Source organism: Struthio camelus, chromosome 14, assembly GCF_040807025.1.
Source record: "Struthio camelus isolate bStrCam1 chromosome 14, bStrCam1.hap1, whole genome shotgun sequence".
NCBI classification, from domain to species: domain Eukaryota; kingdom Metazoa; phylum Chordata; class Aves; order Struthioniformes; family Struthionidae; genus Struthio; species Struthio camelus.
In genome coordinates this window covers 16,865,250-16,878,257 of record NC_090955.1, presented here as the reverse complement: position 1 = coordinate 16,878,257, position 13,008 = coordinate 16,865,250, and the positions used below count along the sequence as shown (strand labels likewise).

Below are 13,008 nucleotides of genomic sequence, written 5' to 3'. Positions count from 1 at the left end.
TCCATTAGATCAGGAAGCAGAACTTAGTGATCTTACTGTGCTCATACAGCACTCATCTATTCATTTTTCTGAAGCCAATGATAAAAGTTATAAAGGAAAGCACAGAAGTTTCCAAACAAAGTCTGCAGAGCATTTGTCACTGGTCTGTAGAACTGCCTAATCTCGTTATCTGGTTCCTCTTCGCTGTTTTAACTATACTAAGAGACAGCTAAAAATACATTAAATGCTTTCCTCATAATACATTCCAGGCTAGCAATTGTGGCAATTCGTGCAAGGATATTGTGTAATCACAAATGGAAAGAGAAGTAGTTCAAATGAGTTGGGCTGGTAGGAGAAGTGATTGCTATGACAACTTCTCTTCTAAGTCATAATTCAGACTTGAGAATCTTGAGAAGCCAGGAATCGTCCAGTTATGTCTTAAATTAGGGATTACAAAATAACAAAGTTTCATAGGGAGTATTTGTAAGGCTGTGAAATGATTAGTATGGGATATTTTGAAGAGATTTAGAAAATGCTTAAAGCTTCTAAAACTACCAAATCATTTTTGTTGTAGAAATGCTAGTATGCTAATATTTATTTAATTGAACCTCTCAGGTAATGAATTCATTCCAGAATGGACATATACATGTATTATGGTTCTTATTAAAATAAAATCAAAAAGAAAGAAAAATGGTGGTTGCAAAGGGATATAGAGCGGTCAGGCAATCATATTTCTCTGAAGAAGCAAACTAACCTGAATAGTTGAAAATGCAAGAGCAGTAAAACGAAAGGACCTTCAGTTACATGATATGTAGTACTGCTATGTGTAGAATCCATTTGTATATGCTAATTAATTACAGATAAAGGCCAAAGTCAAAGGAGTTGCATCTTGTTTTGGCTTCTAATGCAGAGGCTGCCTAGAGAGAAGGGTAGATAGAGCACTGTGATGATTCCTGTTTCCACTTTGTCTAATTCAAACCAGCCAAAATCATCGCTCTGTGCAGCTGCAGAAACACATTTTTTTATCATTCAAATGTATTCCACCTGCAGAAATCTCATTTGTTGCTGACATTTTCCTTATACATGGGCATGATAGTTTCAGCTTGGAGACTGACAGCGTCTGGAAACATTACTCCTAGCAAGAAGAGCTCTGTATACTTAGCTTTTTCAGTGCTCGTTTCTCATGTTCTGTAATGCAGTGATGTGATAACAAGTTAATTAAATCCCAGCCTGAGGGCACACACAGGAGATACTGATAGGTTTACAACCAGGTATCTGTACAATGCCATTCCTCTGGAAAATGTCTGCTGTTTATTTCCAGGTTATATTTTATTTTATTGAATTAGTAGGCAAAACCACAGCTCAGACACACATTTGAAAACGGCTAGTGTGATCATTGACTATTTAAACACAGTGCTCTCAAGTCAGCGTAGAAAAATGAAATCTGCATTTGTAAGCTAGTTCTAAAGTGTGTTGCTTGATTTGGGGTTTTTAGTTCTGGAGAGATATTGATAATTTGCAACAGGTTCAGAGGATAATCACAGGACTCGCTCATCGAAGACTCCAGGAGCTCAGTCCATTTAGCTTATCCCCGAGATGATTAAAGGGTGACTTAGTTGATCTCTAGTTAATTATAAATACTTGGCTCTATAATCTGGCTGTTAAAGATTTAAAAGATCCAATGGCTGAAATTTGGCTTAGTTACTGAGCAAATTGCACAAATTTGGGCTCAGCTGTGGATTTTTTATTATTTATTTTAATTATGGTTAATTATTGAAACCATTTACAATAGGCTATGTGACTTTTTTCCTCTAGAAGCCCTTAATCAAGACCAGATTTTTTTGTTTGATTGTTTTGAATAATATGTAGTCTAGAATTATTTTGGGGAAATGCTTTGGCCTGGTCAGTTTGCACGATCATAATGATCCCTCCCAGCTGTAGAATCTGTGAAAGATTAAATGGAGAATTGCCAAACTGAACGTTGCGGCCGTTAACTGGGATCTAAAAGAATGAGATTGGCTTAAAACCATAGACTTAAATACAATTGCTGTTCTTCTTGTGTCTTCTGGCTCTTTCAGCCTCTGCATAGAAAAGCTTAAAAATCTGAATAGTAACAGAATTAAAAATTACCTATTCTAAGGAAACTTATCAAGTCTAGAGTCTGAAAATGTTAAAAAAAAAAAAAAAAAAAAAAGGGGAGGAAATTTCACAATGTTTGTGATGAAACCAAGAAAGCTGGACTGCCATGAGTGTCACAGCTATGATATTAAAATTTAACATGGAATATTTTGAAGAGGAAAACAAGATCCAAAACAAAGGCAACCAAGCAAATTTGTAAGCCTGTAAATAACTTCAGTGCCATCTTTGAATACAGATTGCCTGTACATACTGTAAACATACAGGAAAAAGCGAAATGGTAAATTTAATAAAGAAATAGAGTTTTGCATTTACAGCACTATTAATTCTGACATCATTATAAAATGTAAAGAGCTGGTCTGGGTGCAGATGTGCTCTTATGTGGTCTCACTTTGTGTTTATTCCTCTCTTTTCTCACCCCCCCCCCCCAACCCCTGGCTTCTCCATACCGTATAAGGCACATCAGTTAATGTCACAAATACAAAGATACTGATTTTTGGAATATAAAGCCTATAAAGGCATATGTTTCAGAAAGTGCTGTTTCAGCATTTCTATAATGATCCTATATTGAAGGAATTCAGAAAAAGAAGTGGGATGATTATGCTTTAGAGAAAAGTGTGCTTATTTGTGTGTCAATATACAGAGACCTCTCCCAGCTCTAAGCTGTTCCACAGCAAGATTAGCCTTCCATTTTTTGCAAGAAATACCTATTGGCATATTGAGTTACTTAAACTGCAGAACATTCTGATGAAATAGGCCTCCTTCATTTTCCTTGACAATAACTGTTTATGATAATGTTTTGCTTTTGAAACGTTTAAGCAAGCTAAATCTGTTCTAAATCCATCTGTTCATTCTATGACTTCTCTTTAAGCAAAGTGTATTCATTGCCCAGACCCATAGGATTTGCAAGGCAGTATCCCTTTAAACAATGAATAAATAATTGAGATTAAGTAAAAAGTTGTATGACAACTCTTTTAGCAAACAGTAACTCTTTCTTCCCTCTACAAATTTTACAGCTTACAGTTATCAGCCTGCGTACAGTTTTCTGACAGAAGTGGGGAAAAAAGAAATTCTTAAGTGGATTAAACAGCTGTATGGTATGTGTGTATTCATAGCTGGAGAAGGAAGGGAGGAAGAAAGTTTGCTTTCATTTTAACATGAAAGTTTACATTTTTGGAAAATGCAGAGTTAATATGAATCCAGTTTGGGTAATGCAAGACCAAGACAGAAATTCGTGTGTGAGAACAATTGCGTATAAGACTGTCTAATTTAGCTATTATTTTTATAAAGTTTATTTACATGGATTATATATTGGCACCAAAGCAAGCTTTAACTTTTAATTTCATTTTTTAATTCTCTCCTATTATTATAGTATATAAGGGTAGGCTACCTGTTTCAGACATATATATGTGTGTGTGTGCACGTGTGTATATATGTATACACACACACACACACACACACACACACTTGCATAGATACACCTTCCAAATAAACTCAGATATACTTATATATATATCAATTGGCATATTTTGAACAGCTATTACAGAAGAAGTATTAATGACAGTGAAAAGTGATTAATGATTTGCAGTTTACATGTTTTCAACATTTACTTTGTTGCTTTTTGAGATACTAGTAGTTTGTTTAGAAGAACCTGGTAATGTGACACATGATTAAAAAGCAGGCAGTTGGAATGTGGACTTTCTAGCAACTGTCCATGGAGAAGGTAGTTTCCGGCAGTAGGTTTGCCATTGGGAAAAAAGTGGGCTTCTGTAAGAGATTTTTGTACGTGAGGAAATGATGAAAGATGTCCTTGAAACACTGTAAATCTGATCTTATAGGTATTGATAGCATATAAAATTAAAACAGAATAGCGTTTTCCCCTTGGTTAATATGAGAATTCTTAGTATTAATATGAGAATTGTCTTAGTAAAATCCTACATCCTCTGTCCAAAGAACATGCTGAAGCTGAACTGAAGAATTTCAGTTTTGTTTTCCCAGGTCTATGTCACAATGTTATTTACCTATAGCTGGGGTCAATAATAGTATAGTTGCCTCTATTGAGTTTATCTGCTCAACATTTTTTCTGGTTCTTGGAAGATGATTATGGACATCAGACTGAAGAATATGATACTATATGAAATATTTTCTTTAATCTTCTGGATTTCAATGGAATGTAGATAAAACCAAAGCCAGGGTGGTTGCCTCTTGATGACATACACTCAGAAAATTTTCAAATATGAGACCTGCTGAAAAGTGAAGTATATGGCACAGTACAGAACCAGAAGTGACACACAGCAGGATCTCATATGCTTATATTAGTGTTGCATGAAGTCTAGGAAGTTCAAGAGGATGTTGATGAATACACTAACTCAATATCAGCTGAAAACTGCTCCTATTTTTTGAGCTTTTGCAGTCAGTCTTTGTTTGTATAATAAGGTAAGCTTTACATTTTTAGTTGATAGAAAGGGGAAAATCCCAGGTTCTCTTTTCTTCTGTACTTCAGAAATACCCAGACACTAGCAGTTCTCCTTGTCTTTTAAACTGTCTTTCTTGACTGTACTTTTCTTCCATTAGTTTTTCAACATTTTGTAGGCTTTGTGTTTTGTACGTTTTGCATTCTCATTCCTCTAGTGGTGTTCCTCGTTAACAAGAGTTAGGCTAATTCACTAACTAATTCAGAGCTGGCACTAAATTCTCCTTTATCTAAAGTACTGGTGCAAACTAGTGATACTCCTTGAAGTCAAGGACATAGTATTGTAAAATCAGTGTTAGACTGCAGTTACCTCTTGCATCCTTAGGAATGCAAATAGCCAGCTACTCAGATATACTAGAGCAGGTATCTGCCTACCTGGAAGGCTTTTAAATACTTTTCAATTTCTGGGGAATTATTTCTGTGTTTCTTGAATATTCCTGGGACTTAGACTTGTAAGGATGTTTTCAGAGTGGCTTGTGAGGTGCAGGAATTGGTAGTGATTTACAAGAACAATGGATATACTATATGTATTGTCAATAAAACCAAAAGTCTTTGTTTAATCACTTTTTTTTTTTTTTAAATTTAAGTAGTCTGAACTTCTTAAAATCCAAAATTCTGTGTCCATAGCCACAGAATAGGAATCAAGGGTAGATAACAAGATCTTCAGAAGGAGGCCAGACAATATACCTTAGGTACATGCCTCTATAATTTGTTTGCTTTGAATAGTTAACTTTGGTTTATATGTGGGTAAACAGGATCCGACTCAGACCTTTAGATACAAAGAAACACACTAAAAAGTGAAGTGATGCAGGCTTTTTCACAGTAGAAGCAGAATAACAAAGCTAAATTGTTTCTAATCACAGCTGGATACAGAAAACAATTTGTCTTTATTGAACCTCTGTTTAGAATAAATTTGTTCAGTGTAGTCATGGCTTCACTGTAAGAAATTTTGATCTAAAGACAGACCTCTGTGCCTGAGAGTTTTTTCCAGCTATAAAAATATCTCAAACCTTATTTCTCGTAAAATATGCACTGTATCTCTACTTCTAGTTTCAATCTGGACTAAAATGTTTTATGCGCACACACACGCGTGCACACCCACCCATCCACACACACCCCCACACCCACCCACACAGAGAGAGAGAGAGAGAGAAAATGTCAGTAATGTTCTTAATTAAAAATAGAAATGCAGTTTGGAATGAGATCGGTTTTGCTTATCTCTTTCGGTAGCTGCTGCCTCAGTTTCCTAACTTTGTCTTCCCAACAAGACACAAAGATGAAAGTGGTTCTTCGGGCCTTGTTTTGTGCTTTTTGGTGAACATGTATCGTTTACTCCTCACACAGACTTTTTTGTTTCTTCCCATTAGAAGCCAGCTCTGGACAGAGATGGAGGAGGAGGTAGACATGTGCAAATGGAGTTAGACTGAGGAAGAGGTGGTATCTTTACTGGGATCAGATGCAGCTTGAGCGGCATGTCTGACTTTGTCCTAAAAAGAAACTAGAGGTGAAAAATAATTTCTCTTGCCAGTAGAAAGGAAGTGAGCTTAGCTAAGTTGATTTAAGCTAATGGGGGTTTTGCCTTTGTACTCATTTCTAGTTTACTATATATAATCTTGTTTTACTCACTGAGTCTTTTAATGGAGGAATATTTCCTAGAGGATAAACCTTCATCCTCTTAACACAGCTGACAGTGAAATTAAAAGCATGCTACAGCTTTGCAAGACTTATCCAGTGAGTTTTTGCTATTTATTACAAATCCCTGAGGAAAGAGTGCAAACTTATTACCAGATAAACTACAGATTTCCAAACTCTAAAATGCTCTTAATTATTTTTAATGTATTTCTGTGTACATCACTGTAACACATGTCAGAGGAAAAGACACATAGGCATATCTATGCTGAATGGAGAGTTAGGCAGAGACCTTTCTTAGCGCAAAAGGGGCTGACATATCTCCGTGATTTACTGCAATATCGCATGGAAATACTGTGAACACAAGATAACTATGCTAGCAGGGCTCTATAGCTGAAGGATCAAACCCGAAATCTCAATAAATTTAAATTGTTGAGGTGCAGCACAAGGTGAATATCTTTATTTTGCCTCCCATCCAGAAATAGCTAGGTTGCAGCTCTGCACTATCCTCCTTTTGTGCAGTGCGTGATATACTTTGGAGAGACATAGTTTTTGTACCTCAATATTATGGCATTTGCCTGTTTTCCCATATTTTATTTCCATTGGGATTCCATTATATAGCCTGGGGCAGAGTTTCTCAGTTTGCGCTCTGTGACCCTTGCAAGAGCTTTCAGTCTGGCTCAGCAGCCTAGTGCTCTTCAGCGCAGCACCCCGTGCTTGCTGCCTTCGCACAATGACGTCCCATTGACTTTCACAGTCTTAAACTATAAACACTTGCTGAGCTACTGCCTTTGGTGCGGGGGGACTGCAGCATGTGCCTGAAAGTTCTCTGGAATTGGCACCAAAATCTTTCTGCTTGGGCTTCTCCTGCTTTACTCCTAGTCAAGTCCTGGGTTGAATAACGCGTAAGACTTAGCACCAGTCATTCCGGGTGCACGCAAACAGCAGCCCCGTACTGCTACAAATGAGTCAGCTTGTTCTTAACAACCGACCCAGTTTTAGAAACATCTCTTCCTAGTGTGATTTACAATGATGTCTATTCAGATTAGTTTGAATTGGGAAACGTCTAGTCTTTTGGACAGCCTTACGGGATTTTTGGAAGAATCCTTCGGCTGTGTGCAAAGAGAATTGGTTAGTGCCTCTGAAGCGCCACGGGTGAAATGTTGCCTGGTGTGCAGGATTCAGCGGGCAGCACGCACAAGCAGCACGTTACATGACTTCGCATACAATCAAATCTACAGTAATGGCTATTTTCCATAAAGAACTCTCTGATCCAGGAAGGTGCTTTAAAGCATTTTCCTGCTTTCTTGCTTGTTGCTGAACGTATATTAAAGTACCAATACCTTGGCACGTGCAGATAGTTAGTCAAATGCATCTTCTATCTTTAGAAACCCGCTGTCAGTAACTGCCCCACCTAAAAGGGGATGGACTCTGCTTCAGGGAGGAAGTGTGCTCTGTGTGGGGAGAAGAGAGTTATGTTCGATTCAATTACTGATTCTAATGATAGCATGTCAAAATAAAGCATAAAATATTCTCAAAAGCATTGAATTTGGAAAACTACTCTCCAGCTTTCGTTTATAACAGAGTTGGGTTTATACTGTATTGTATGTTGCACATGTTTCAACTTTTTCTGTGTATGAGTACACTTCAAATTAAGAAAGTTACATGAACCTTTAGCACACTGCTTACCCTGATTACTTTTTAATGTTGACATTATTTATGCTGAATAGATTTCTCTTGGCATTGTCCTGCAAGTTTGTGTGACATTTCATTAATGGCTACCAGTGTAAAGGACTGAATTTTCCTGTCCTTTGTTGCATCAACCAAGCTATACTTCATAGTACTGCCACATGATTTGAAAATGTGTTTTGAGGTTGCAGTCATGTTTTTATGAATTTTGTAACTGGCTAAGTCTTCATTCCCTACTGGAATGTGTTTGAGAGGGGAGCAGGAGGACAATGTGGGTTAAATCATGTAATCATAGCTGACTTTTAAAAATCTTTCTGTAGAAACAGTTCCCTCTATCCTACCTGTAGCATTATGGTGATTATGTGCATTCTGCTAGTTGCCTTTCTGGCACTAGGAAGGAATTTTTTCCTTATTATCACATTGGCTTGTCTTTGCCAAAAACCTATAAGCAGCCCAGAGACTGGTTAGTTTATAAAATCTCTGCTATAATAAATTGGCAGGTGCTTAACAAAGCTACTTTTATAACATCAGGTCTGTTTTGCTGTTGAATCAGAAAATGTATGTGTATTATGTGGGAGATCTGTATTAAAGAAGCTGGAAAATAATGTGAGTGTGGGCAAGTGAACAATTCCTTTTCTCTAAATCCTCAGTGATTGTTTGAGGGTTTGCAGGGGGTGGTAAAGCTGTTCTTTTGGGCTGTGTGGTTAACTGGAAATAGGGTGACCTGGATTACACATTGTCAAGTACAGGTAGCCTAATTAGTAGCCTTAATACAAGATGTTGCTGTGTCTTTACTGGCAAAAAAGAGCTAAAATAGAAAATAAGCTGTCATGGTCAATATTAAACAGTCCAAGAGCTGATCTGCAGCCTTGAGAAATAAAAGTAGTAATATCAAAATTTAATCTAGAGAAGTATTTCTTTTCCTCTCTCTTTCCCTTTCATGTTCTCGCTGTTATGCACGCTTTCTCGCTCACTCTTTCTCGTGTGTGCTTTCTCTCTCCTTTCTGTTCTCGCACTGTGCTAAAGCTGCTCTTCTGAGGTTTTTGAAGTACAGGGAGGGATTTTATCAGGGCTTCCATAACTGCGAGTACTTCTGTGATGGATGCTGAAGTCCGTGAATATTTTCAAACATTTCTGTCAACAGAAGATATGGTTTATGTCAACTCAACTAACAAACATAAGGCACACAATATGTTACTGAGAGTCTCAAGCAGTGTCATCAATATTAAATAAAAAAATGGGTTGTGAATGTAAAATACAATTAAAAGTTCAATAATTTGTTAAAAAAAAGAAGAAAAGAAATCTTGATTAATAAGTCAATACATTTTCTCTTACATTAATACTGCACTGACACTAATTCTATGCTGTTGAAATGGAAGTACATGTAAGTATTAGCAACCGTTTTGACTCGATTACAGTAATCGTTCCCAGTAAACATGGATTTCTTAAATAAAGTGATTAAAAAGCACCTTACAAGTCACAAAGTATATTTGAACTTTGCTCATTTCAGAGAGAAGACAATTAGAAATGTCTTATATTTTCCTATGAATTGCAATTCAATTTTTCTTAGTGTTATCATTATTCAGTTGCTTTCCATGTTTGAAAGCCCATACTTAGCATTCTTTCATGGCTTATTTTTTTGGCCTGTTTGGTTTAGTGGTCTTTTATAAACTTATGATACTCCTGTGCAGAAATGGGCTTTATCTCCCTTTCTCAGAGTTTTGGGCATGATGTGATTATTTATAACATGGCCATACTGTGTTTTGTGCCACACTTTGTCCGTCTTATCACCTATCATTTACAGGCTGTTGAAAGTATAGACAGTGTCATGTGACTTAAATCTTTGTTTAAAAGCTTTTTGTTTTTCTAGTGATTATTATGGAAAGTTGGCAATCAGTTATTTCCTCCCTTATTATTTTTCTGGGTTGTAGATCTTTTCTTTCTTTCTTTACTTGTAATTATTACCCACCTCCTGTCATGATTAACTGCATCACTTAACACTTTAAGAAAAGATTAAAAAAAAATAGAATAGCCTTAAAAACCATTATAGCTAGAATAAGTCTGAACTCTGTGTCGTTAGTAACCAAAGCATCAAGACCATTCTGAGCTTCCCTTCTTTCCATGTCCATGTCTTCTGCTTTAGCATTACCAATGTTGCAAATATAGATCTTACGCTTAGGCTTCACAAGTTACCTTTAAGTTTTGCTTGAACACTTTGTAGACTGGTAAAGAATATCACCTATGTCAAATGGCACTTCCATAGCATGAATTTCACTGCTTGTTAAAAGATGAGTTTATGCACTACAAGTCAATAAATGCAGACGGTAATCAAAAGTTGCTTGCATAGGAAAAAAAAATCTACTGAGTGTAATAGAGCCTTCCCTAAAAGATATTGAAATGTGATGAACCACAGCCATTTTTTGATTAAGTGAGCTTTTTCAATTTGCTACTTAAAAGGAGCTATGAATATCGTTCAGTCATACTTTCCTATCAACTCCTTCCAAGTGGCTGTCAAACTGAGATTACCTATTTTCTAGAATATTAGAACTAAAAAAATTCATTTCTCAAGTGATGCAGAAAGATTATAATCTGCAAGTAGCAGTTATGTAAAACCCTTTTCCTACAAGGTGTGAAATTAAGAAATAAAATCTTGTCTGTCACTGTCGTATGTGATTTTTATGGACTGTGCTTCTGAAAATCCAGCATCCTGGAGTAGTTATTTAAATAGTCATGGCCACGTATTGTTCGGGACCACTGTATTTATATTTTGAAATCCTTCCCCTAAACTGTTTGTCTTCACGTTTGAAGATCTTTAGGACAGTGTTTGCACTGTCTTCCTAACTTTGGTCATTGTTTAATTTAAAAGGAACTTTCTTAGTTTAACTGATTTAGTCAAGGTTGCAGGAATTTCCTATCTTCCCATATTTCTTTGTTTTAACTCTTGCTGGCTATTGGACAGTGATGTGCAGAATTCCCCACTTGTTCCATCTGGTTTTGCTCAAATCCTGCCTCAGATCCTATTCCCAGCGTCTCCTCAGGCTGCTGCTTTGTTCTTGCAAAGGGCTTTAGCTTCACAGATTTCTCTCTCTCTCTTTCTCTCCCTTTTTCTTTTTTTTTTTTTTAATTCTCTGTCTTGAACAACAAGCCTTTTGAAAATGTTGGCCTCATCACGCCAGATGTGTATTGTGCTTTATCTTTTTTGTATCCCGGTCTGTCTGTCTCTGGCTGTGGATCTAATCTATATATTTCTAATACGTACTAGTTGCCACATCACCATGGCAACTAGAGGTCAGATACAAGCTACATGGTAACATTAAATTTTTCTGTTTAAAAAAAAGAAAAACAACAAAACGCAGCCCTCCACCTCTCCTTGTTGAGCAGCTGTTGCTCAACCCTGGTTGCTTGGGGCTGGGCTGCCTTTTGACACGTGAGCCGGTGAAGGTGTGTTAGGTGCGTGTTATATATATTAAGAGGCATTTTGACCTGAGATACCTCTGCTAATCACGATGCCTCCCCCACTTCCAGGGGCAAGAACAATTTGCCATTAGCTTATAACAGCAGAAAATTGCTCCGTCTTCTCTCGTATCTTTTCCTTTCCTGTATTAACTTCTCTGCTGAGTATTAACTTCACTGAGGAGCGATGAGGGGTTGTGGAGCCGGTGCTTCGCCTCCCTTGTGAAGGGGAGGAAGCAGCAGCAGCTTCATGCTGCTGCCCTGGTCCCCTTGTGCCCAAGCCGCAGGTGACCTGCGTGGGGGTGCACAGAAAGGCATATCCACGGCACCCTTTGGAGGTCTGTGCGGGGCCCCCCAAACTCACTCCAGCGAGTTCAGCTGAAAGCATTGCAAAGGCCGCTGCTGAGCGTGGAGTCGCAGGTGATGAGCGGGCTCCTGCCCGCTCCTGCGTCAGCACGGCTCTGTGACGGCCCGTGCCGGACGCCGTCTCTAAGCGCGGCCCCGTTGTGCGCTGGCCTTCACGTGTAGGTGTTGTGTGCAGAGCGAGTGCGGCCATTGCTGCTGCCCTAAATTTCATGGGTACCACTGCCTACCTTGCTAGGAAACATCTTGGCTCCATGTCATCAAACCGAATGTTGTCCTCCCTTGCTCCGTTACTTCGATGGATGTTATGTGGGAACGACTAATGGAAGAACTGGTGTCCCAGCCCTTTCAACTGCAGGGAAAGAGCATGAATTACAATGACAAATGTTTTGAGTCAAGTAAACGAAGCACAAAGGCTAAAGCATCGCTAGACTGAGAGTAGGGATAAGAAGCAAGCCAATGGCAGCCTCTTCTGAACCGCAGTGAGCTTATTGAACTTGGAGAGAGTACTTCTTAAGCTATAGTTAATTCAGCCTTTTAAACTAGGTTTTAACCCAAGCCCTGTTATACTCTGCATGCTCTCAACACCTCCGATTTGGAGGCATATTATGTTTTGGGTGCTTGTGCTTACCTGACTACATCTCTGATAAGTTATTTCAGCCCCACTTTCAATTATCCTGGAAATTACCTTCTTTACCAGAGCATCCCTCAAGTGCAGCTAGTTCTCTCCTGGCCTGTTTACAATTAGCACTACAGAACGAAAAAGAAGCCTCAAGCATATCAGCACTGAGGTGTGGGATCCGTCCCCAGACGTTCACAACCGCAGAACCACGAAGGAGACGGTGAAACAGGTTGGACTGGCTTAATTTATGTCCTCATCCAGCTGTGCTGGGCTCTTAATGGTACATCCATAACATGCTGCTTGCTTGAATAGCCAGTCTGGGAGGAGTGCTGGGAAGTTTTTACAAGAAACACAAGCTGCATTGCGGGATCAGAAGTGAACAGTGCATTTTTAAATTTTTAAAAAAATTGAAAATTAAATTTCTCCAAAAAAAAAAAAATTATAAACCCTTTTTGTCAAACGAAGTGGATTTTTGTTGCCTTGCTGATCATTTTCCTTCTTGGAGCAGAAATCATTGCTGAAGCCAGGCATTATTTATTTACTATGTTTGCAAAAAAAAATTCATAATTTTGTTTCCTTTATCAGCAATAGGAATAAATTCCACCAAAACAGGTTTAAGAGACATTTACTAAATGCACCACCAGTGTCGTGTCCCAAAAGCAGT

General features: G+C 38.0%; 1 protein-coding gene across 3 annotated transcripts in view; it reads left to right on the top strand.

The window, feature by feature from the left end:
* Positions 1 to 13,008, top strand: part of CACNA2D3 (calcium voltage-gated channel auxiliary subunit alpha2delta 3) — a 476,420-nt gene that overhangs the window by 183,107 nt on the left and 280,305 nt on the right. The gene's annotated exons all lie outside the window — the stretch shown is intronic.